This window comes from Lissotriton helveticus, chromosome 1_1 (assembly GCF_964261635.1).
Source record: "Lissotriton helveticus chromosome 1_1, aLisHel1.1, whole genome shotgun sequence".
Classification (NCBI taxonomy): Eukaryota; Metazoa; Chordata; class Amphibia; order Caudata; family Salamandridae; genus Lissotriton; species Lissotriton helveticus.
Window position 1 is genome coordinate 54,104,180 of NC_136057.1, and position 22,625 is coordinate 54,126,804.

The 22,625-nt window shown below is 47.5% G+C and overlaps 2 protein-coding genes across 2 annotated transcripts in view; one reads left to right on the forward strand and one right to left on the reverse strand.

Annotated features, from left to right (window-relative positions):
- Positions 1-13,508, reverse strand: part of LOC144822678 (uncharacterized) — a 73,492-nt gene extending 59,984 nt beyond the window's left edge. The window contains exon 1 of the mRNA XM_078680491.1: positions 13,366-13,508. The gene's annotated coding sequence lies outside the window, so the exon portion shown is untranslated. The remainder of the gene's footprint in view (positions 1-13,365) is intronic.
- Positions 13,509-13,675: 167 nt separating this feature from the next.
- The window catches only part of LOC144758169 (uncharacterized), a 93,158-nt gene continuing 84,208 nt past the window's right edge, over positions 13,676-22,625 (forward strand). Inside the window, exon 1 of the mRNA XM_078646415.1 lies at positions 13,676-13,764. The gene's annotated coding sequence lies outside the window, so the exon portion shown is untranslated. The remainder of the gene's footprint in view (positions 13,765-22,625) is intronic.

Sequence of the window (22,625 nt, forward strand, 5' to 3'; positions counted from 1 at the left end):
AACGGAAAGCAGATCTACTCCTTCAGTTGGAGTAATTTGGGAACAATGATGGTTCCGGAGTGAAGAGCGGTCGAGCAGCCATCTGCCTCACGCCAGTTGCGTTCGCTTGGCTAGGCGGCCTGTGATGCGCGAGCAGAGGCGCTGGCAGGCAGCGAGGAGAGACGCGCTGCTAAGAAGAAGCAGAGTGGTAGCTTTGGCAAGAATAAGTCCTTGGGGCTTCTGCTCTCTGCCTCGAGACCCACGCAATCCTCGGGAGCGGGAGCAGACTCAGAGGACCCACTACATACAGACGCTGACCTGGCTGTTGGCAGATTTCTCCCTGGCCGCCCTTATAATTCTGGGAAACTTGGCGACCGGTTGCAGCTCGTGGTGGCGAGCAGGCGATATAATCCTTATGAGACAGAGATTGCCGATCACCGATTGAGTGAACAGAGCAGCTCAGAGCAAGCAGGAGCAACCAGGGAGGGCGTGGGAGACGCTGAAAACCGCCGATCCCCCGCTGACATTGCTGCCTTTCCTTGCGGTTGCGGGCGGTCAAGTGGGGGCGAGTGAGCCGGTCAGAACAACCAGGGTACAGACAGAGCAAGCGGGAAGGGCGCGGTAGAGGCGCCGAACCGCAGCTCCCTCGAACCGCAGCCCCCTCCGCACGGAAAATCGGCTGCTCTCCTTAACCATCTCTCCTCTCTGCGGTGAGAGGGCATCAACCCGTGGACTGCAGGCAGCGGGCCGCTAAGTGGGGCTGGGTGCGTTAAATCTGCCGAACCTCGGCCCCCCACCGTCCCACCGTTCAGGTTGGCCCCACCCATCATTGTGCTGCCAAATAATTCCAGACAGCAGCAAGCAGCAACACACATGAGGAGCTGAACAGAGTGTTGGAGCTGTGGGCACGGACGCACTGCACATCAGACGAAGTATTGGCCATTGGGTGAATTTTGCAGGGCACTGCTTCCGGTTCCGGTTCAGAGCTCAGAGTTCCGAGTCCACGACCACGCCTACGACCGCGACCGCAGCGCAGAGCATAGGGCTCGGAGATTTCGTGCCTGCCCTTAGACTGAGCCGAGCCGAGCCGACGGTGCACACCGGGTAGTGACTATCCACCGTCACTGAGCAGTATCCGGAGCACCTTGTGTACCTGGGGCGACCGGAGCATCAAGTGTGTCAAGAGCAGCTGCCGGTGTGGGAGGTAAGAGGTGGTGGTGAGCGCGGCAGCCGTTAGAGGCCGCAGCGAAGTAAGAGCCCGGGGGTGTGGTCTGAGGGGCTGCTAGACTAGGTCTCCCAGCTTGCGGCCCCACCGCGTGCCCCGCTCACCCACCCCTCCCTTCCCCCCCCTCCCTCTCCCTCAAGAAACACAGCTCAACACAGGGGTTACACAAGTACCCCCTCCCCCAGCACGAACTGGCACGAACTGGCACGAACTTGCCCGGAGACATAGAGACATATAGAGACACAGAGACTTAGAGCTACCAATTGCCATTCCAACTATTTAGCTCTGTAATATTGCAGCTTCGTAGCTCGTAGCATACGGGCAGGCGGTGTCCAAAGCCTCAACACTCTCCCTGCTTTCACACCTATCAGGTCTATCTCGCTGGGATGGGCAAGACCTTTTGCGGCCACTAATTTCAGAATCCTTTTTGGCCAAGCAATCAACATTATCAACAGGGGGAACAAGCTTCCCTCAGAAATGTGCTTCCTCGCTTCCTGTTAGAGGGTTTCAGGCACGACGACGGTTGGATGAAAGCACTCGAAGAACTCTAGGCGACGCAGTCCCCCCAGCTTTCCGTCTGTAGATTCGGTCACCCAGACAAGACACTAAATAGGTACATAAGGCACGCACTCACAGGTCTCTCCCTCAATGCTTTTAACCCTCTTAACAAGGCGGCTTACAAGCAGCGAATCTCACCGCTCTTTTTGGCCCCAGCCCCAGTCCCAGCTAACGGAGTATAAAAGTATAAAAGATGACGCTGAGGAAGACTAAATCCTGCACGGAGGACGAGGCGGAAGTGAACCCTGAGAGTTTAGCACAAAGAAGGGTAACCAGAAGTATAAGTACTCAAAAACTCCAGGACCCAGTCACTTGCACTGGCAATTCCCTCCCTCAAGGCCTCATTACACAATTCTTTCAGGCCTCAATCTGCCCATCACCCTTGGAAGAAACACCACAAGGTCCTGTGAGGTGTGCCACACCGGGGCCCCCAAAGATCCTCCAGGCCCAAAGGGACTCTCTCTCCTGCGAGTCTGTCAACTTCGAGACAACTGGGAGCCCTAAAGCACGTTTTCAGCCCGTTGCAAGGGTGAAGAGCCCGATTAGGATCACTGCCGACATTCACGACAGGCCCATATTGGGGGTGAATGCGGTCACAGACACTGAGAGGCCAAATGAGGCTGTCGCACCCTCCTCTCCAAAGAGCACAGGCAAGGGTCTGAATGCAACTGTGACATCCCGGGAAACACAGAGGCCAAACTCCCAGGGAACGGAGGCACCAACAATTTCGTTTCTATTAAAATTGGAACAGTCAATCGAACGCACACTTGAAACAACACCTATAAATCCAGGAAGAGCTAATGTCCCGTGAATCGCACAAACGGAGGGATGGAGCCCGTTCGGCTTAACTCATCACCAAGACCTAACCGACCCAATTGAAGAAGCCACTTTTAAAGATTTTAACTTGTCCGTATTTAGAGAAGTCCAAATCGATCTCTTGCAGTGGATAGCCCAGACGATAAGTTGGCAAAGCTGGAAGCCCTATTCGACGCTCAGCATGCTCACGCTGCCAGTACTAATTCCTGTGCTGCAATAATCGATAAATGGGCAAGTCTACCAGAAGTTCTAAAAGAGATGCTCGCACTAGCCAAGGGTCTGGGCGAGACAACCTCGCAAGAACAAGCCGCACAAATGCTACCAGTATTGACAACAGAGCATGCTGAAATGACAACCTATAGCACGGCGGCCAACAGTGCCCCAAAGGAACTTTTAGTAGGGCCCTGTAATAATCTCATTTTGGCTGAACAATGGAATGGTAACCCCGAGGTATCGGATTTTGATACCGCAAGTGACGACCTGTCTGTCATTACTCCTCTGGAGGAGAAGGCCGAAGGAGCATCAGCAAGCGCTAAAGCTCCGTTGTCAAGAAGAGTTAAAAAAAACTTAAAAAACAACTAAAGCAATCCAAAGCCAGAAGCAGAAACAGATCACCGGCGTCATTAATCTCGGGTGCCACTGAAACTAAAAGCACCCCCAAACCACTCTTTCCCATTTTCATACCTAAACAGGCATCTAAGATCGGCAAGTCTTATGACGCATCCCTCGTTTTTGGCAAAGCCCAAAGACAACAAATCCCTTTGACGGAGGGTCAAACCAACAAGGTTTCTCAAGAAAGGCCTTCACAGGTGGCAGTCGCCGTACCACCAAGTGCCCCCAGCCCTTTCGGCTGGGTTCCTCAACATGAAACTGAAATAAATCCTAAACTAAATCAGGGGGTCCAGCCAGAACAGCCAAGAGTGGTAGGACCACCGATTGAGGGGCCAGGAAATCAGCAGCCAGGCGACACAATCAAAAATCACCCAAATTTGACACCTGACCTGGGGGAGTGGCAAGGATGGCCGTGTGCGGATGGTCGATCTAGCATGGCGCCTAATGGGCAGCAGCTAGAAACCACCCATAAAAACCCTCCAAATTTAAGCAACCAGAGGCCAAAGCTCCCGGGAGAAGGGGCGAGCTGGTGCTCTATCGCACATAAAAATAAATTAATCACCTACGAGCTGCTATTCACCCCAAGGTATATAGCTAAAGGCTCATTTGACATCTTGAACAGGTCCAACATTGTCCGCCTCTTTGGCCACATTGATTCGCTGGCACAAATCACCTCAGAAAATATTGAATGGGTGACATTCAAGAGACTGGAGACAGACACCCACGACGACTCCACCATAATCGGATTTGTGACCCAGCAAGCTCAACAGGCTGTCCTTAAGGAAGCATCACTATTTGCTGAATGGGGCATCGAAGTCGCCGCCCCAAGGGCACCGAAATACCCACACGTCCTGATGCCTCATCATGACATACATGAACCCACATCTGTTCTCAAGGGCACAAGGTCCACCCGCCCAGATGGGGGGCGAAATCAGGGCGGGCAAGAACCCCGCTAAAAATCAAAATCCAGCAAAATGACTGGCAACGGAGAGTGCAGCGGCCTCAGCAGGTATTAGATCACCCGGAGGCCACATGGAGACAGGGTCCCTAACCTAACTAACAGCAATGTAAACAAGGCCCGTGCAAACCCACTCAGGGGACTAGTTCGCGAGTTAACCATTATTTCATGGAACATCGCCGGGCTGAGCTACATTTTTAGGGACACTGCTACACTTGACTACCTTGCACAGGGGGAAATATTGTGCATCCAGGAAACCTGGGCAAGGGCAACGACCGCCATTGGTGGCTTTTACGAACATTTTAAACCAGCGACTAAAAGGAAAATCTTTGGCCGCCCATCAGGGGGCCTTTCCATCTATGTAAGTCATGCCTGTATACAACTGAATTAAAACTGGGGTCTCCTGACCTTCAAGCCATCAAAATAGAGGGGTTGTTATCGGGTCAAAAATCCCGTCCCCTTCTACTAATCAATTGTTATTTCAACCCAATTAAATATCAAACCTTCCAGGCCATGGAATCATTCATCACAACACTGGGAGATCTTTTAATAAACTGGGAGGACCAAGATGTAATAATCGCGGGCGACTTCAATTTCAGAGGCCTGGGTCTAATCCCGGAGGCACCACCAAGCAAGAAGTCAGCCCCATTGATTGAATTTCTCGCTAATTTTAATCTGCACTCCACCCACAGAACACAAAAAAAGAGCCACCCAGAATGGACCGCCAAGTCAACTTTTAGAAACGTCTCCATCATAGACTACATTTTCACCAACGAAGGGCTGGCCCGCAAACTTAGCAACTTCATAGTGGACGACAGAGTTGAAAGCGACCACAGGCCCCTCCGCGCCACATTCAACCTGGCGCGGGAACAAACGGAATCACAAGAAGTCATTGGAACCACCACGGGCGAAGAACATCACAAAGTCCTTAAAAGAATAAAATGGTCAACCAATCTCAGCCATGGACTGTTAGGTTATGTAGCCAGAAGGGAGGAAGAACTAAACCCAGTCCACACTGAGAACATCACACACCTCTGGGAAACACTGACCTCCGACATATTGAAACGTCTGGGCAATAATCACCATCTAAGAAGCTGCCAATTCCATACTGGGTCTCGCCGTTCAAATCCGCAGTGCCTGATACAGAGTAAGCGTGCTCTCAACAAGGCAATTAGGGCACAAAAGAAAGGCGCCCATTTGCCAGGGAGGCACTCCATTGCCCCTCTGCCCACACAGACCGGCTTTAGGGCTAACAGCTCCACCCTCGATAACATCATAGCCCTTTCCTACCTTGCGAAGAAGGCCAATATGAGGAATAAGCCGCCCCTGTTTTGCTGTTTTATAGATTACTCTACAGCCTTTGATCGTGTGAACAGAGGTCGGCTTTGGGTAAAACTTGATTCCTGGGGGCTACCACAAGTCCTGCTAAAAGCCATAAAAGCGCTCTACGAGGGGACCTGGGTCAAGGTGAAATTAAGTCCTACAATAACAACGGCAAGAATCGACACCAAGCAGGGGTGCGTCTTGGCCCCCATGCTTTTTAACTTGTATACTGCGGACATGGGGACAGCCCTGAAAGATGCCAACTTAGCACCCCCAAGGTTGGGGAAGCTCGTCTTGGGAACGCTCCAGTATGCTGGCGACACGGTGATCATGGACCACACTAGGGTGGGGCTCCAAAGAGCTTTAAGTAGCCTTGCCTCATATAATAAGGCAAATGACTTACGGATCAACGTGAGCAAGACTAAGATCGTCATCTTTGGTAAATAACCCCACAAAAAGAAGCTTCATGGACCCTGGGGGAGCACCGTATCGTTACTGCCTCATCCTACAACTATCTGGGCACCTGGGTCTCCGAGAGTGCCACAGGAGTCAAACACCTGAAGGAGCTTAAACCAAAAACAGACAGAACCATACTGTCGCTAAGACGCTTAAGTCATCGCTTGGCCAGTCCCTCAGCTGAACCAATGCTGAGAGTGCTCAGGGCTAAACTGATCCCCGCCATCTCGTATGGGCATATAGCCTACCCAGGCGCATTTGACAAAGTGGTCAATGCGGCCCAGGCGAAAGCCTACAAGATGGTGCTACAGGCCCCCAGACATGCAAGGAACAATAGGCTAAGGCTAGAAATAGGCCTTAAGCGACCAGAGCTGGCACTACTGGGGGACCTGTTAAAATTCTATATTAGAGTATTGAAAGCGCCAGAACACACCCTAAAGCACTTCCTAAAAACAATCTTTGGTGAAGTGGGCTCCCCATGGCACTCCAAGGTGGAACAAGCCATTGATGCACTGAAAATCGAGAGAAGGAGCCTGCCCCTGCATGAGATTCCATTTTCAGCCTGGGCCCAAGCCGTTAAGCGTCAAGTCCAGACCATCTCTTTCGGGCTTGACCTTGCATCCCTTCGGCACAACCCACTAACTCAGGCCCTGGACAAATCATATATCTCTGGAAAACCCCAAATATACCTGCAAGACCCAGTATCCACCCACGCGAGAAAGAAAATTCTGTATTTTCGCCTCTTGGCCCTCAGGACCGCGGACTTTAACCCTAAATGGCCACGAACGGATGGCGCCATAGCCTGTCGTCTATGCAATTATCGCAGAGAATCCTGGCTACACCTGCTGTGTTGTTGCCCAAAGTTGGCCAACGACCGTCATCGTTTGCTGCGTCCGACCTTACGGAACTTAGGCTACAGAACTTGCAGAGAGGCCTCGGACTGGTGCCTCTCTGTCTCCACGACCTGTCTGATAGCCAGAATTGGGAAATTCATACATCTGGTAAAAATGGCTCTCGACTCCCACTTAACGGCAACTAATCCTAAGGGATCCGATATTGGGGTCTGCGCCCTACCGGTGGCCCCAATGATGCTAGCTCACAGCTAACTTAGCGTGTGCCTGTAAAGCAACTGGAATTCATCGGCCCCAGTCATTTAATCTTGGTTGGTCTAAGGGCCCAACGAGGAACCCACCTATCGTCAACTGGCTTTGGTGTATGAATTGATTCTACTGAACTTCTATGCGCCTCTCTTCATCTGTTGTGGAACAATAGAGTGACCATAGTCTCCTCCTTTTAAAAGAACTCTGCTCTGGACAATTGAGCAGTATTAATTGTCACTATTTTAACTCAAAGTGATATCTACTTTTTATGTGTGGATGGGGTACGTCGGGGGGGATGTTCATTAAGTTTTTTTACTGTAAAGATTTTAAGTAATCGTGCAGTCCATCAATAAAAGTGATATAAAAGTGGTGTGGAGCAGGGGAGTCCCGGAGGGGCCTGAAAAACTGTATTAATATGAGCGGCAGGGGGATCAAGAGAGGGAGCAAAGCCAAGAACGTCACGGAGCCTCGAGACAATGCTTCAATGGAGGGCGACACCTGCAACAGCCGCACCCGGCAAGAGGTTAGTGGTGCTAAAAAACTGCTTGGAAAACCCGGTGGGGCCGGGGCAGACGCAGGCGCAGGCAAAGACTGTACTAATACAATTGGCGCGCCCACACTAGCCAAAATCTTCCAAGGGGCCAAAGGGCAGATTAAAGGACAGAGTAAAGGATTAAGCCATAACATTAGTGCAAACAATAACCCTCTGCCGATAGTCTCCCCAGACCTGGACATAACCCTGTCTAAAACTCTTGTACCCACATTAGCCCAGGACCCTGAGATTGACGTAGTACATGGGGGGCTGGAGGTATCGTCTAAAAATAACCCTGTGGCTGCATCAGAACGAGTAGTTGGAGTGGAAGACTTTACTCTCTCATCTCCCCCAGCTGACACCGACACTGACACTGACCAGGCAAGCCAACTGGGTCTAAATGGAACACACAAGGGAGATCTACTTGCACAGAGGTCTGAGAAGCCTGGAGCCCCACTAAGTACATACGAGGCCAGGATAATCAACTATATCCAGGCCCTGGAAGCAGCGGCTGGCTCTCAAGCACCCTGGACCCCGGACGTAGGGCCCGAACATTTTTATTCTGTCTCTGATGGTACCGGGGCATCTTCAGACAAAGGGGGCCTTGGCTCAAGCGAAGGGGATGGCGACAGTGAGGAACAGGCCAAAGACACAGGGACAGTGCGCGCCAAAAAGGGAAGAAGCAAAGGAAAAAGAAGGAGCCAACTGAAGTGGGACTACTCAGACTCGCAAATGTCCTACCCCCTGGATGAAGATGAGGAGGCGCAGCAGACTGACTGGGAAAAGGTAAAGAGACTGCTAGCCGCCATTGATTCATCCGAACCCTCTTTAGCTTCAATACTGGTGTCTATCAAAGAATTCCAAGAGGAGGTGCGGGCGGACAGCCAGGCAGCAAAGAATGCAGCTAAGAAAGTGCAAGGTGGCCTCAGACGTCTAAATAAAACATGCACAGACATAAGTGATCGTGTTACTATGATAAAGGGGCGCACGGAATATCTGGAGACCGAGGTTACGGCAGTCAAAAAGCAAAGCAAAGCCACCACCGCTTGCCTGGGAGATATAATGACAAAGATGGAGGAGCAGGAAAATCGCCAGCGAAGGAACAACCTACGCCTGCTGGGCATTCCAGAAGGTAAAGAGAGGGAGGACCCCAGAAGGTTTATTGTGAAGCTCCTACGAGACCATCCTACCGGGGACTGGGACTGAGAGGTGCAGAGGGCCCACCGCTTCCCCTTCAACCTAAGGAGACAGCGCGGCGGCGTCAACAGCGGCACGGAAAGTGGGCACCCAATGGTGTTTCTAGTTTATTTTGGAAACTTTATACTAAGACAACTCATCTACGATCAAGCCCGTCCTAACTCCAAAAAAGGGGCTAATGGGATCAGCTTCTTTGCTAAACCAGACTTCTGTCACCAGGCAGTGGAGCAAAGGTGGCGCCTAAGGCAACTGATTTCTCCATTTCAGCAGGCAGGAGCAGAAGCCTATCTCATGAACCCTGCCAGGCTCAAAGTCATCTTTAGCGGGAACTCTCAGGTCTTCTTGTCCGAAATTAAAGCCGGCAAATACCTTGACGAGATTAAATCTAAAAAAAGAAGTACCTAGATTAAAAGCATCAAGAGAAATGCTAAAGGAACTTGTCAAATATAGACATTAACAGATATTAACATGAAATGTCTTTCTTTTTTCTCTAAAAATGTCGTACTAATCTTAGGAATAATTCAGATCACGGTTTTTGCATTTGCTTTTTCACCTTTCCACGTGCGAGATATATTTTATAAGGGGTACTTCTTCAGCTTAACTGAAAATACTGGCCTCAGTCACACAGGGTGGCACTTAGCTGTTTTTTGACCTTATGATTAAAGAGGTGTGGGGGGTGGCTGTACTTCACTCACGGCAACCATCACTCAGGTTATACCTGATTGCTAGGGTCTCAAGGGGGGAGGGGGGCAGGAGGGGGGGAACACAAAGAAGATCAGCATGTTTCAGGGACATCCTTTGTTTCACAGTTATTCACCTATTTAGATACTTGTAACGAAGACTACGTCCACGTTCGCTTTAGAGAGGAGGGGGGGAGAGGAGACTGGGGGGGAAATTGGAAAGGAAAGGAGGGAGGAGAGAAATACAATTGCAGAGATTTTCCGACTCGCCATCTCTTTAAAACAAACCATTAATGGCTAGCAAATGAATTCTTAGATTTATTTCTGTTAACGTTTGTGGGTTGAATGATAACGGGAAAAGACAGAAAGTGGCGCATGGATTAAGGTCTTTAGGGGGGGATGTTATATGTCTCCAAGAAACCCATCTGGAGGGATCACAAAAACAGCTGTTGGACAAACTAGGCTAAAAAATCACAGGAGCTACCACACAAGGAGCAAAAATTAAAGGGGTGGGAATATTGGCTGAAAGAAAACTATCTATTAAGAGCCCAAAGGTGAAATCCGACGCACTAGGTAGATGGGTGATAGCGGAATGTCATCTTCCTACAGGCACCCCCTTCACACTATGCTCAATCTACGACAGCAATACTGACAACCCAAGCATTATTAATCAGATATCCGGGGAGCTAGCCCATTGGCCCACTCCAATAATTCTATGTGGCGATCTTAACATCAACTTGCCGCACAATCTAGAACTAGGAAGTGAAAGGAATTACAAAGGCAGGAAGCCTCTAGTCTATAAAGCATTAATTAACCTAGCGCAAACACACAGGCTTAGGGATGTTTGGTCTAAACTTAACCTTTCACAACCTGGATACACATATTTCTAATTTCCACATCAAACATTCGCCAGGTTAGATTATTTCCTGATCTCAACTTCTCTGCTAGACAAATGCACAATAGGCCTAGCCCCACGTTTTATGTCAGACCACAACCCACTCATTCTGACGGTTAGGGGGTTCGAGATTGGGAAGGACACCCCCAGGTGGAGCTTTGAGAAAGCACTTCTACAGGATACTAGCTATCGGACCCATATGCAAGCCTGGATTCAGGAGTTTCATGAAATAAATGTGGGGTCAGCATCCAACACAGTAGTTTGGGACACGGTAAAAGCTGGTATCCGGGGGGGAGACGCTAAGATTCTCAATTAGGAAGAATAAAACAGAAAAGCAGTTAATAACCGACCTACAAATAAAGCTAACTGCAGTAGAAACCGCATTAATCCAAAGGGTCCAGAACGGAGCTGAAACAGAGAATATACAAACTGAAGCAACACTGATTAAGGCTAAAATAGGAGCAATATTCTCGGAAAGAGCTGCATCTAAGTGGGCAGCCGCCCGTGAGACACTATATGAGTGTGGCGACAGTATTGGCCATCACCTCGCCGTCAAAACAAGACAAAAAACGGTAAACTGCGAAATATGTACAATCCGTCTACCTTCAGGGATAGAAACCAGTGATTTTAATAAAATACAAGAGGGTTTTCAAGATTTCTATGGAACTCTTTACTCAGAAGGAAACACCCAGCCTGACGACTTAGCAGAGCAAGAAATTACTAACTACTTGCAGGAAATCTAACTAAGGTAACTTAATACAGGCAACTCTGCCCAGTTAGAGAATGTGCCAGAATGGGACGATATTACAGCTGCCCTATTCAGTTTACTGGATGGTAAAGCGGCGGGTATAGATGGTATCCCCGTAGAATTTTATAAGGTCTTTGCGCCCCAAATAAAGCATTTTTCGTGACATAATCACCACTATTTTTAACGGAGGGCCACCCCCTGCGTCCTGGTCTAATGCAAAAAATTCTATCTTCCCAAAAAAGGATAAATCACCATTAGAAATGGGTTCTTATAGACCCATTACCTTGATAAACTGCGACTCTAAGATCTACTATAAGTTGCTCGCAATCAGACTGTCCATGGTAATAGAATCTCTGGTCTCCGAGTGGCAACATGGATTCATTCCAAAAAAGGGTACCACGGAGCATATACGGAGAGCCATCACCCTGTTTGATGCCGCACAGGTGTCAGGAGAGCCGATGTCCCTGATTTTACTAGATGCCGAAAAGGCCTTTCACCGGGTCTCCTGGCGGTTCCTGTGGGGCATCATGGAGAGGATGGGGTTTGGACAAAAGTTTACGCAGGCAGTGCAAGCACTATACTACCATCCGACAGCCTGTCTAGTGTTAAACGGGAGGCTATCCAAAAACTTTAGTATATCACGAGGCACCAGGCAGGGCTGTCCCTGCTCCCCTCTGCTGTTCGCTCTTTATATAGATCCCCTAATAAAAAAATAGAGAAAGATCCATGAGCACACAGGGACTGCAAACAAAGATACTGGCTTACGCAGACGACTTGGCCATTACCACCCCTGATCCCGAAATTGCTATGATGGCACTAGAAGCAGAGGCCTATAGGTTTGGAAAAATCTCAGGATACGCGCTAAACATCTCCAAAACTCAGATAATACCTAATAGTGAAATTCACTGGAATAACAGCAGGGTAGTAACAAAAGCAAAGTACCTGGGAGTGACTATATCTGCAAATTTGGACAACCTGGTAGCAGAGAACTTAGTCCCTTTGGCCACTGATACGAAAAAGTCCCTTAAGGCAATTGACAATCTGCACCTTACAATAGTGGGAAGATGCAATGTAATTAAGATGACATATTTTCCAAAATTACTTTATTAGTTTTGCTCTATTCTGCTAGAATTCACCAAGATACAGCTAGCAATGTTTCAATTCCAAATAGGAAGCCGCAAATATGTGTTGCCCGGGCCCCACAAATCATTAGTATATCAACGAACTAGAAGTCAGCTTCATTTGCTAGTTATGAATAAAACAACCACCTTACTTTAGGGAACAAAGTGTGGATATCAAAGGGTTCAATGTACAGAACTGTGGACAAAGGTGCTTAATAAAGACATGTATACTGAGAGAAGAAACTAATATTGTTCTGTAAAAATATGCTTTTGATTCCTCCTAGCATACCTCTTAATCCATTGCAGAGACAACCTCCCACTGAATACAAACATCAAAGAACAAGGTCTGAGCAGGTATTGGTGAAAATCAGTAACAACTCCAAACGGACCCATTCTGGACGAATGTATGATGTTACAACGTATACATTTACAACACATGCACTTACAACGCAGTTTTTATATTGCAACATCCACTACAACGCATTCCATTGGATCGCACGACACTACATTGCATTTTAAAAAACTACCTTTACAACGCATTTCATTACATCGCATACTACCTTTACAACGCAAACCATTACATTGCATTTAAGGTAAGTATTGGATAGTATGGGGATACAAATTACTATTCCAACTCCTGAGGGTGCAACAGTAGGGTAAGTGTTGGATAGTGGAGGGGTAAAAATTACTATTCTATCTCCAATGGTATGCGTTGTAATGGTATGCGTTGTAATGCCTGCGTAGTAGTGAATTGCGATGTAGTATCATGCGTTGTAATGCCTGCGTTGTTGTGTCATGCCTTGTAAAGGTTGTTGCGATGCAATGCCTGCGTTGTAAGGGTGGTGCGATGCAATGGTTGCGTTGTAAAGGTTGTTTCCCATTTTCCAGATATAAAGGAGTTAAGACCACACACTGAGGCCACAGTAAATCTTTGATGTATTATAAGAAGGTCACAAAGTGACCCCCTTGCACAGTACACTTCAAGTCCTGAATTTCAGCAAGAATACATAGCATTCTGGGACATGTAGCTTGGATCTAAACACTGTTAATATGGGTGTTTAAATATCATAATGCAATGTTCTTTAAAGAGCCATGGCTAAATGAAGGGATTCATATACAACAGTGGGCCATGTAGTCTCACAATTATTAAACATCACACACACACCTGCAGGCTGCATTCACAGCCCCCCCTCCATCTAACGCCTCACTGGCCTGCTGAAAGTGAAGGGACCTGCAGACAGGCTCCTCCTTGCGCTGGACAGACGGACAGAGCACCAAGGCTTCTCCCTCCTCTGCTGCAGGCTGGGCACCGCTGCTGGTGCTGATTCTGCCGCCGCCGACCCGGAAGCAGACACGTGTGAGAGGGCGGGGGCGGGGCTTCATTCCGCCTCTGCTGCTCGTGCTGATGCTGCCCCCGGTGACCCGGACACTGTTCTTCTCAGGCCTGAGGAGAGCTCCATCGGCTCCGTTGCTTCTGCCGACTCTGCCCCGGGTGGCCCGGAAGTGAAACTGTTCATGAGTATCCAACAGTGAAGGAGAAGAAACCCAGGAGAGAGGAGAGAGGGTGAGACTGAGGAGGAGGGGAGGGAGAGGAGGCAGAGAATTTTATTTATGGGGGCGACTGAGAGGGGGCAGAGGAGAGAGGGTGAGTCTTAGGGGGGAGAGGGGAGGAGGGTGGCACAGAGGGGGCAGAGGGGAGGAGGGGGGGCACAGGGGGCAGAGGAGGAGGGGACATGAGGGAGTGGGTCGAGGTGGGCAGAGGAGGGGGCAGAGGAAGGGGGAGAGGAGGAGGAAGGAGGAGGGCAGAGGAGGGAGAGGGAGGAGGCGGCAGAGGAGGGAGGGAGAGGAGGCGGCAGAGGAGGGGGCATAGGAAGGGGGCAGTAGAGGAAGAGGGGGCAGAGGAGGGGTTGAGGTGACAGAGAAGGGGGTGAGGGGGGCAGAGGAGGAAGAGGGAAGGGGGCAGAGGAGGAAGAGGGGAGGGAGAGAGGAGGGAGAGAAGAGGGGGGCACAGAGGGGGCAGAGGAGGGAGAGTTGGGGGCAGAGGGGGTGGGCACAGAGGAGAGGGGGAGATGGGCAGAGGAGGGGGGTAAGGTTGCAGAGGAAGGGGGGCCGAGGGGCAGAGGAAGAGGGGGGGGACGACGGGGGGGTGAGGGGCAGAGGAAGGGGGATGAGGGGGGCAGAGGAGGGACGGGGAGGAGTGAGTAAGGGGGATCTTAGGAGCATCTGAGGCAGAGGAGGCGGGCAGAGGGGGGTGTCTTAGTGGACCCGTTGGGCTTTAAGGTGGGAGTGAAATAAAAAAGGCAAGACTTGGCCTTCTATAGATATTTTTAAATATCATATCCAAATATTCTTGTACCATATGTTAGAATGTTATTAGTGATGATTCGCTCAGCAATAAATATCTGTTATAGAAGATACCCTTCGAGGTGAACATGCGCTATCCAAGAAACACGTTATGTCTCAGAGATGTGAGACCTTTTACTGCAATTCTTGTAACTCGGCCGTGAGTCGGTTTGACAGTAAAAGGCCTCTTTCCCCGTCTTACACCCACTAGTGCAGGTTACAGTGAAAGGCCTCTTTCCCTGTTTTACACCCACTAGTGAAGGTTACAGTAAAATACCTCTTTCCCCCGTCTTACACCCACTAGTGCAGGTTACAGTAAAATACCTCTTTCCCCGTGCTGTCAGTGTTGGGCGCAGTGCTGGGGGTTCCCACTCCTGATGGACTATTTCACAAAGCCGCTTTAAGATATACGTGGAATTGCGTCAGTATGTGGCCGACGAGAGTGGCGTTCTCATAATGCTTTGTTCCGTTTACCACAGAAAAAAACACAAACTTGTAATAACAAGCATTGGCATAGCCAATTGGTCTCGCCTTTGGTACCTTATAAGTATTTAGCTATGCAGCACAATATCCTTGGTGCAACAACATCAACTGTTCCATGGCTAAACACTTATAAGGTCCCAAAGGCGAGACCTATTGGCTATGTCAATGCTTGCCTTTTTTTGCAAGGGGATGGTGTTTGGGGGGGGGGGACCTTTGTATGTGGGAGCTTGTTGTGGGGAGCTTAGTTTTTCGAGGGGCTGTTTGTAGGGGCCTTGTTGCATGGGTTGGCTTGTGGATGAGAGTACGTGAAGCTACTTGGGGTCGTCTTGTTTGAATGTGGGAGCAGGTGGGGAAATATTGTTTTGGTGTGGGGATGGTTGGTGAAGAACCTTCTAGTATGCTGTGGCTTTTTTTTTATTTCCTCATTTTGCGATTGTATGTATAAGGAGTTTCAGGAGTCTGTTGTTTCAACGTTCTGTGCCGTCACTGCCCCGTATTTCTCATACTTGGATGGGGAGTATCCCTTTACGTGTTGATTGTAAACAGGTTTCTCCTTTATCCTTTATCATTGTCAATAATTCTGATTCTTATGTAGGAGAGGAGCTAGCCATCCTGGCTACTCAGCAGAATTTAATCCACCTGAATTATTGTCATCGCTTTAATCATTGGAATGGTTAGTGGGTCTTTCGGAAGTATTAGTTAGCTGCTTGTAAGTGCTGTTCCCATAGTTTCCAGAAATTCAACTTTTTACTTTTGTTCCCCTTCCTATCCAGTTTATTCGTTGTCATTATAGAGTTTAGCCAGTTTGCATGCAAAGGAGGTGTTGATTTAATCCAGTTAATACAAATCTCTCTCCTTGCCAATAATATTAATACAAACAATAGCTTTTCCTGCTTTTTGGTAAGTTTACTTATCTCCAATTCATTTGTAAGAAGAATCCCCAAAATAATTAAAGTAATACTTACATCTATTTGATGACCCAGTACCATAGTTATTGTCTTACCAACTTCATGCCAAAAAGCGGTGAGTAGTGGACATTCTTGGAACATATGGACATTGTTAGCCTTCTCCAATCCACATTTGGGGCAGGACTTTATGTTTGCTCCTTTGAATTTCGACAGTCTTTTTGGGGTCCAGTATGACCTATGGATTGTTAACAAGTGGTTTCTTTTCAAAGCTGCTGCTTTTAAGCTTGACCAGCATTTTTCTAGCGATTTTTGCCAGAGGGTATGAAGGTCTAGGTCCGGCATGTCTTTCCTCCATGTTGTTTCGGGAACTGAGCATTCTTCCTCTCCGACCTCTACAAGGGCCCAGTACCATTTCGATATTTCTTTTTTTTATTGCTGAGGATTTTATCATTTCCTTCTCTAAGCCTTCGTTGCCCGTTTTTTTTCTGTTAGAGCATTAGCCCAACTGGTCAACTGGTAAAATTTGAATTTTGATAAGTTTAAATTAGTGGCTAAGAAAATTTGATCCCATTTGATTATTAAGAGTTGCCCCCAAGTTTGAAATCCAGCTACTTTCAGAGGTAGAGCCAGTGAATCTTTTAAACAATCTGGTGTACCGGGGGAATCCCATATTGGTGCCATGTTGCTGTAGTATGGTATATTCACTGTATTTCTGATTTGGTACCAAATTTTTGCCACGTTGTATAACATCTTTCGTTTTATTTATTTTTTTAAATTTTGGGTGGCCGAATTTGAACAAAAAATGATCCACTTTCCCTGTCATATTATGTAGGTAGTTTGGCTAGGCTTGATATTTTCTAAGCAAGGGTCTCATATTCTTAAAGTGGAAAGCCCTGTAATATTCAAAAAGATCTGGGCTGGCTATTCCTCCTTGAACTTTCTTTCTTCTTAATTTACTCCATGCGATTCGTGTACATTTAGATGCCCAAATAAAGCTGGCTAGTTCACCCTGGATTTTCTTTAATGCATCTTTCTGGAATTCCAGGGGAATGGTGTTAAATAAGTATGTGAACTTTGGTAGGATTGACATTTTAATGATATTAGATCTTCCCAGAAAGGTTAGGGGTAGCCTTTCCCACACTTTGAGTAGTCTTCTTGTTTCTGTGAGGACTCTATTCAAGTTTAGTTGAGGGATTTTTTCCAACTCATCGACCAGGTTTAGCCCCAAATACTTTATTTTATTTCTGGAGTATGTTGTACTGGGTTGTGTGTTCCAACTCATGGCTTCAGTTTTTTCTTGATTTGTTAAATATCCTGATACGTTGCCAAACTTGAAGATCGTGTCCTCTATTGCATTGGTGGAAATATCATAGTTGACTGTAAATATCATCAAGTCATCTGCATAGATTGCCACTTTCTTTGACCATCCGCGATAAATGAAAGGGGATATTGAGATGTGATTTCTCAGGGAGCATGCGAGTGGCTCGATGTAAAGGTTAAATATGAGGGGGGATAGTCGACACCCCTGTCTTGTCCCTTTTTGTATTTCAATTTTGCTGGTGAGTGACCCATTAATTAATATTTTTGCTCTTGGTTTCTTGTAAATTCCTTTTATCGTTCCGCCAAATCTTGTCCCTAGGTTGTATGTTTTGATGACTTGGTTTAAAAAGGCCCAGTTTACTCTATCGAATGCTTTGGCTGCATCGAAGGTGATTATAGTTAATGGCATTTTTTCACAGATGGCTATGTCATCTGCAAATAGTTCATGTGTTATTTCATATAATTGTCTACCTTTTGTAAATCCTTTCTAATCTGGATGGATTAGTTTAGTCATCACTGTGGATAGCCTTTTTGCTATGACTTGCATGAATATTTTGTAATCACAATTTAGCAATGAGATTGGCCTGTAGGATTCACACTGTTTCGGGTTTTTTCCTGTTTTTAAGATAATACTGATCGTGGCGTCATTCCACGAGTCAGGAATATTTTCCTGGTCCATATAAACTTTATTTATTAAATCTGTTAGCTGAACTACTACTGAGTCCTTCAGTGCTGAGTAAAATTTGGCAAAGCATCCGGGCCAGCAGCTTTTCCTCTTTTTAAGTTCTTTATCACCGCTCTTACTTCTTCGACTTTTGATTTCACAATTTAATTCATTCTCCTCCTCCTTCGTTAGTGATGGTAATGAAACAGTATCTAAATAATTTTTGATTAGGTCGTCAGTTGGATTTATATCTTCTTCATATAGTTTGGAGAAAAACATTGCAAACTCCTGCTTTATCACGGAGTCCTCAAAACTCAGAGTCATTTGGTTGTTCTGAATACAAGATATTGTATTTCTTGTCTGGTCTGTCTTAGTTCCCCACGCCAGGATTTTTCCGCATCCTTACCCATATTCGTGGTTTGACAGTTTGCTTCCTTCCCACTTTTCTAGGAGAGGGAGGAGGAAGATGGCGGCCGGCTAGGACGCTTGGTCGGGAGCTCCGAATTCACCTAGCATAACGTTAAGCAGAAACATGCCTTTTCCTCACTTTGCCCCCATGCAAAACTGAATGACAACCACTACATGAATACCGATTCGATCGAGCATACCTGGACTTTTGTGCTTCTATCGGATGACCCCCGGGATGCAATTTTCCCTTCGACGAAGCAGCCTTGAATCAGACGAGACGCCGCGCACCGGGACCTGGGCAGCAGCGCAGGAGGCTAGTAGAAACTGCCGGAGGGCGCTGGGAAGAATCTCCTTCCTCTTCCGGGGCAGTCAGAGTAGTGGCCGTATGAGGTACTGGGTTTTTCAGAACCGGTACCGAACCGGTAACCCAGTGGTGTCAGGGAACACACCCAAATTTTATTTTATTTTATTTATGGGTTTGTATTGCGCCGGAATCACACCCGAAGGTGTATCTCCGCGCAGAGCTGTACAATGAGAGTGCGATGGGATGAGGCATTTAGTACTGAAACAGCACTGTTTTTAAAGTTTCCTGAAAATTAAATGGTTGGTGCATTGTCTAAGGGGGAGAGGGAGGTTGTTCCACAGCAAAGGGCCCATAACAGAGGGGGCACGTCCTCCTTGTCTGGCTTTTCGGACTCGGGGAACCTGAAGTAACAACTGGTTACTGGAACGGAGGTTGCGTGTGGGGCGGTGGGGGACAAATCTATCAGCCAGATAGAGCGGTCCCAGGTTATGCAAGCTTTTATGCACCACACAGCAGATCTTAAATTCGATACGTTTTCGAATTGGTAACCAGTGTAGCTGGTCAAGAAGGGGCCGGGACGGAGTTCTGGGAGGGGCATTTACCACCAGTCGAGCGGCGGTGTTCTGTACTACCTGCAGTTTGTTCAAAATTCCCTCATTAGCCGCCAATAGAAGACCATTACAATAGTCCAGGCGACTCAACACGAGAGCCTGAACCAGAGTCTTCCTAGAGCTATCAGGTAGGAGGGGGAACACCTTTCGAAGAAGACTGATGACGTGAAAACAGGTCCCCACAATGATGTTGGTATGATGTTGAAGTGTGAGGTCTTGGTCGAGGCGGACCCCCAGATTTTTCACCTCCTGTTTAGGAGAAGGTGCCACTCCTAGGCTGGCGGGCCACCAGTCTGAAGTCCAAAGACCTCGAGTACTTTCCTGATTCAGACCACAGAAACTCAGAGTCTTCTAGGTGAAGTCAAGGATTGATTTTTATTGGCTGCAACCAAGTAACAGGTCCTAGAAGTACAACAACACGGGGTGTATGTTCTCAGGAGACTGCTCAAATTTACAAAGTCAGGCTTCTCTCTTTATACGAAATATTCAGCTTCAGGCAAACATTCTTGGATTTACAGTATACTATTCGCATATTTACATTACAAAAGAAAAGCAGAGTCATGGTGACAAGCCCATATTTCACTTCGTCCAGCCCACAATAAATTACCCGGCAAGGCCCAGCATTTCCATCAGATACCGGTGGACCCCCAATAAAAACGGGCACCTCCCCATCATAAAGCAAGTGAGAGAGAAAAGAGCAGGGACAGATGTGAGCAAGATTCGGCAGGGTGTGTGTGCGATGAAAAGGGTTTATGGCCTGTGGAGCCTTGATGCTATCTCGTTCGGCCACTGGGAGATGAACTGACCAAACAGGTTTGGCCTGGGGCAATGGTTCTAACCTGCCCAGGTCAGAGAAAAGTCAATTAAGGTGTACGTGTCCTTTTGGAATCGAATTTAGCTGGATTATAAGCCTATGTAAAGGGCAACTCACAAAATGGCTGCCGTACACAAAATGGAAGCCAAGGGTTCAGAACGAAAATGACGATTTCGAGTTGAAATCGTCACTCGAATATGACGAAAATGCTTGTACATAGTGTACTAGCCATTTTCGGTCTTTTGATATAAAAATCGTCATGCTACGATGAAGTTTAATTCTCGAGTCCAGAATTTTCAGAACTACAAACCCTCCTTTTGCCCTTACATAGGCAATTAATCTATCCTCATGCTAATCTGAGTCCAGATCTATATTCCTAAAGTCATTGAGATGTTGCTGTAACATCATTCTATTACTTAGTTCGTCTCTTGACACAGGCTTCCTTACACATGATGTAGCACAGAGGTCACATATTGCAGGAGCACACTGCACGCACAGACAGAACAGGAAAAGAATGGCTAAGACATCCCAATGACCATCAGAATTTTCCATCCCCAGGCGGATATCAGTTCCCAGAACCATCCCATTAACGACCAATCTCCTTTATCCACATGAATAGATTCGGAAATCTTATGTAGTTTGGAGATGGCCTGGTACACTGTTGGAGCGTTATCTGGAATGAAAACACAGCAACTCGATTGGATCAATCTACATACCCCACCTCGGTCTGCAAGTATGACATCTAATGCGACCCTGTTCTGAAGGGTCATAAGACGATCCTACCGGAGCTCAGCAGTCAGGTTACTAAGGGCACCGGCAGTTTCAACTACTGTGGACTCAACTACCCTTGTCAATTGCCTTATGTTCCTGCTGTTAACCATTGGTCCCCAGAACGGCAGAAAACCCTTTGCGAAGTCCCCAAATTCTTGTTCTGCAGTGTCTTCTTTACTCAAGACACCTCTAACTATCCTCGTCTTGTGGTAATCTGCCGCTGCTGTGTAGGTGGGGGGCAACAGGAATGAAACAAAACATGAGCCCGAAAAGTCAGGGGGCAACCATGTATAGGCTCTATCATGGCAGATGAAATAGGTACCCTTAGCTGCTAAAAATGCAGGGGAAGTCTGAGATCCAAAAACATACGTTTCAGTACAGACACTCTTCCCTAACTGAGCTCTGGGATTCTTGCCAGTACCTTGCAGACACAGGTGACCCTGATGGCGTACAATCCAAATCGGGGACGATCTCTTAGCTTGCTGTTTCTCACTTAGAGTAGCTCCATATCCTGTTCCGTTCCATCCTATATAGGCAAGTGTCTCATCTTCGGGGGTAGTTTCATAAGAAATATCTTCCTTAATCATGTCGACTATACCCTTAACTAGAGCACTATTCTAAGGATTGTCTTTTACAGAACGTAGGGGGTGGACTTCACGGGCATATATGAACATTGTTCTGTATGCCCACACAGAACCATTGTGGCTGAATGGCAGGACCAGATAAGGGATACCTTTGTCCATGGTGTGAGGCATAAGACCACACACCCAACAGTTAGTCGTGTTCATTACAAGTTGGTGTTGGTGCAAGAGCTGAACAAAGGAGTTATTAATAAACTCTAATCTCCTAGCGGATTCGTGTTCAGAAAGGGGTTGAAAAGAATGTGAGGAAACAGTAGAAGGAGGAGGTATATGCGATGTAGTGGGTGCAAATGTTACTCGAAAAGAGAACAAAACATAGCTTATTAAAAATATCATCACACTGAATAACATAAAAATGCACAATATCAAGAAGCTTTTCTTTGTCATTATATTACATATCTTGGCTTTAAAGTTCACTCTTTTGGCAGGTCTCTCCATCTCGGAAACCTCCATCCTCTCTAAAGTGCTGCCCGCGATGGGAGGTTGGTTCTGCTAAGGAATGCTTCTGTCAGTCCAGGGCAACTCCCTTAGACCGACCAGAACTGCGGACCTAACGTCATCAGCTGCACCCCAAAGACTTTGGGCAATTGCGGCCCTAGCAGCGGAACCCGGATGGCGGTTCGAAAAACAAAAATAAGCAAGTTTCTCAGATGGGAGAGCTGCACTTTCAAAAATAGCAGGATACATTTTTATTTTATTTGTCCATAGGTCTCGGTCTCAAATTGTAGCGCTTTCTCCCAGGTACTGTTTGGTCTTTGAAAAGGAGTTCAGGTTCTGTAGTGTCCAATGGAATTGACGGTGATACAGCTGGTTGCAAAAGTTTATGACTATCTTGTCACTGAAAGGCAGAAAACGTGGCACAGTTTCAGTCTCTGAGTCGGCGACACCCTTCTGGACCCACTGGTTGTACGGCAGAGGCAGGGGGATCCGCTTGCAATGGATCCCGTGGATCCAGTTTTTCTTCCCCTCCACTCGAACAGCTGATCTTGTGGAAAGAAGGACGAGGTGCGGTCCGGTCCACCTGGGCTGCTCGTTCTTGGTCCGCTGGAAGTTTGTCACGAGGACCCAGGATCCAGGGTCGATTGCGTGGCCTGGAGTTTCAGAGACCGGAGGCAGGGCGTCATGAACCTGTTGATGCAAAACACGCAATGTAGCCGT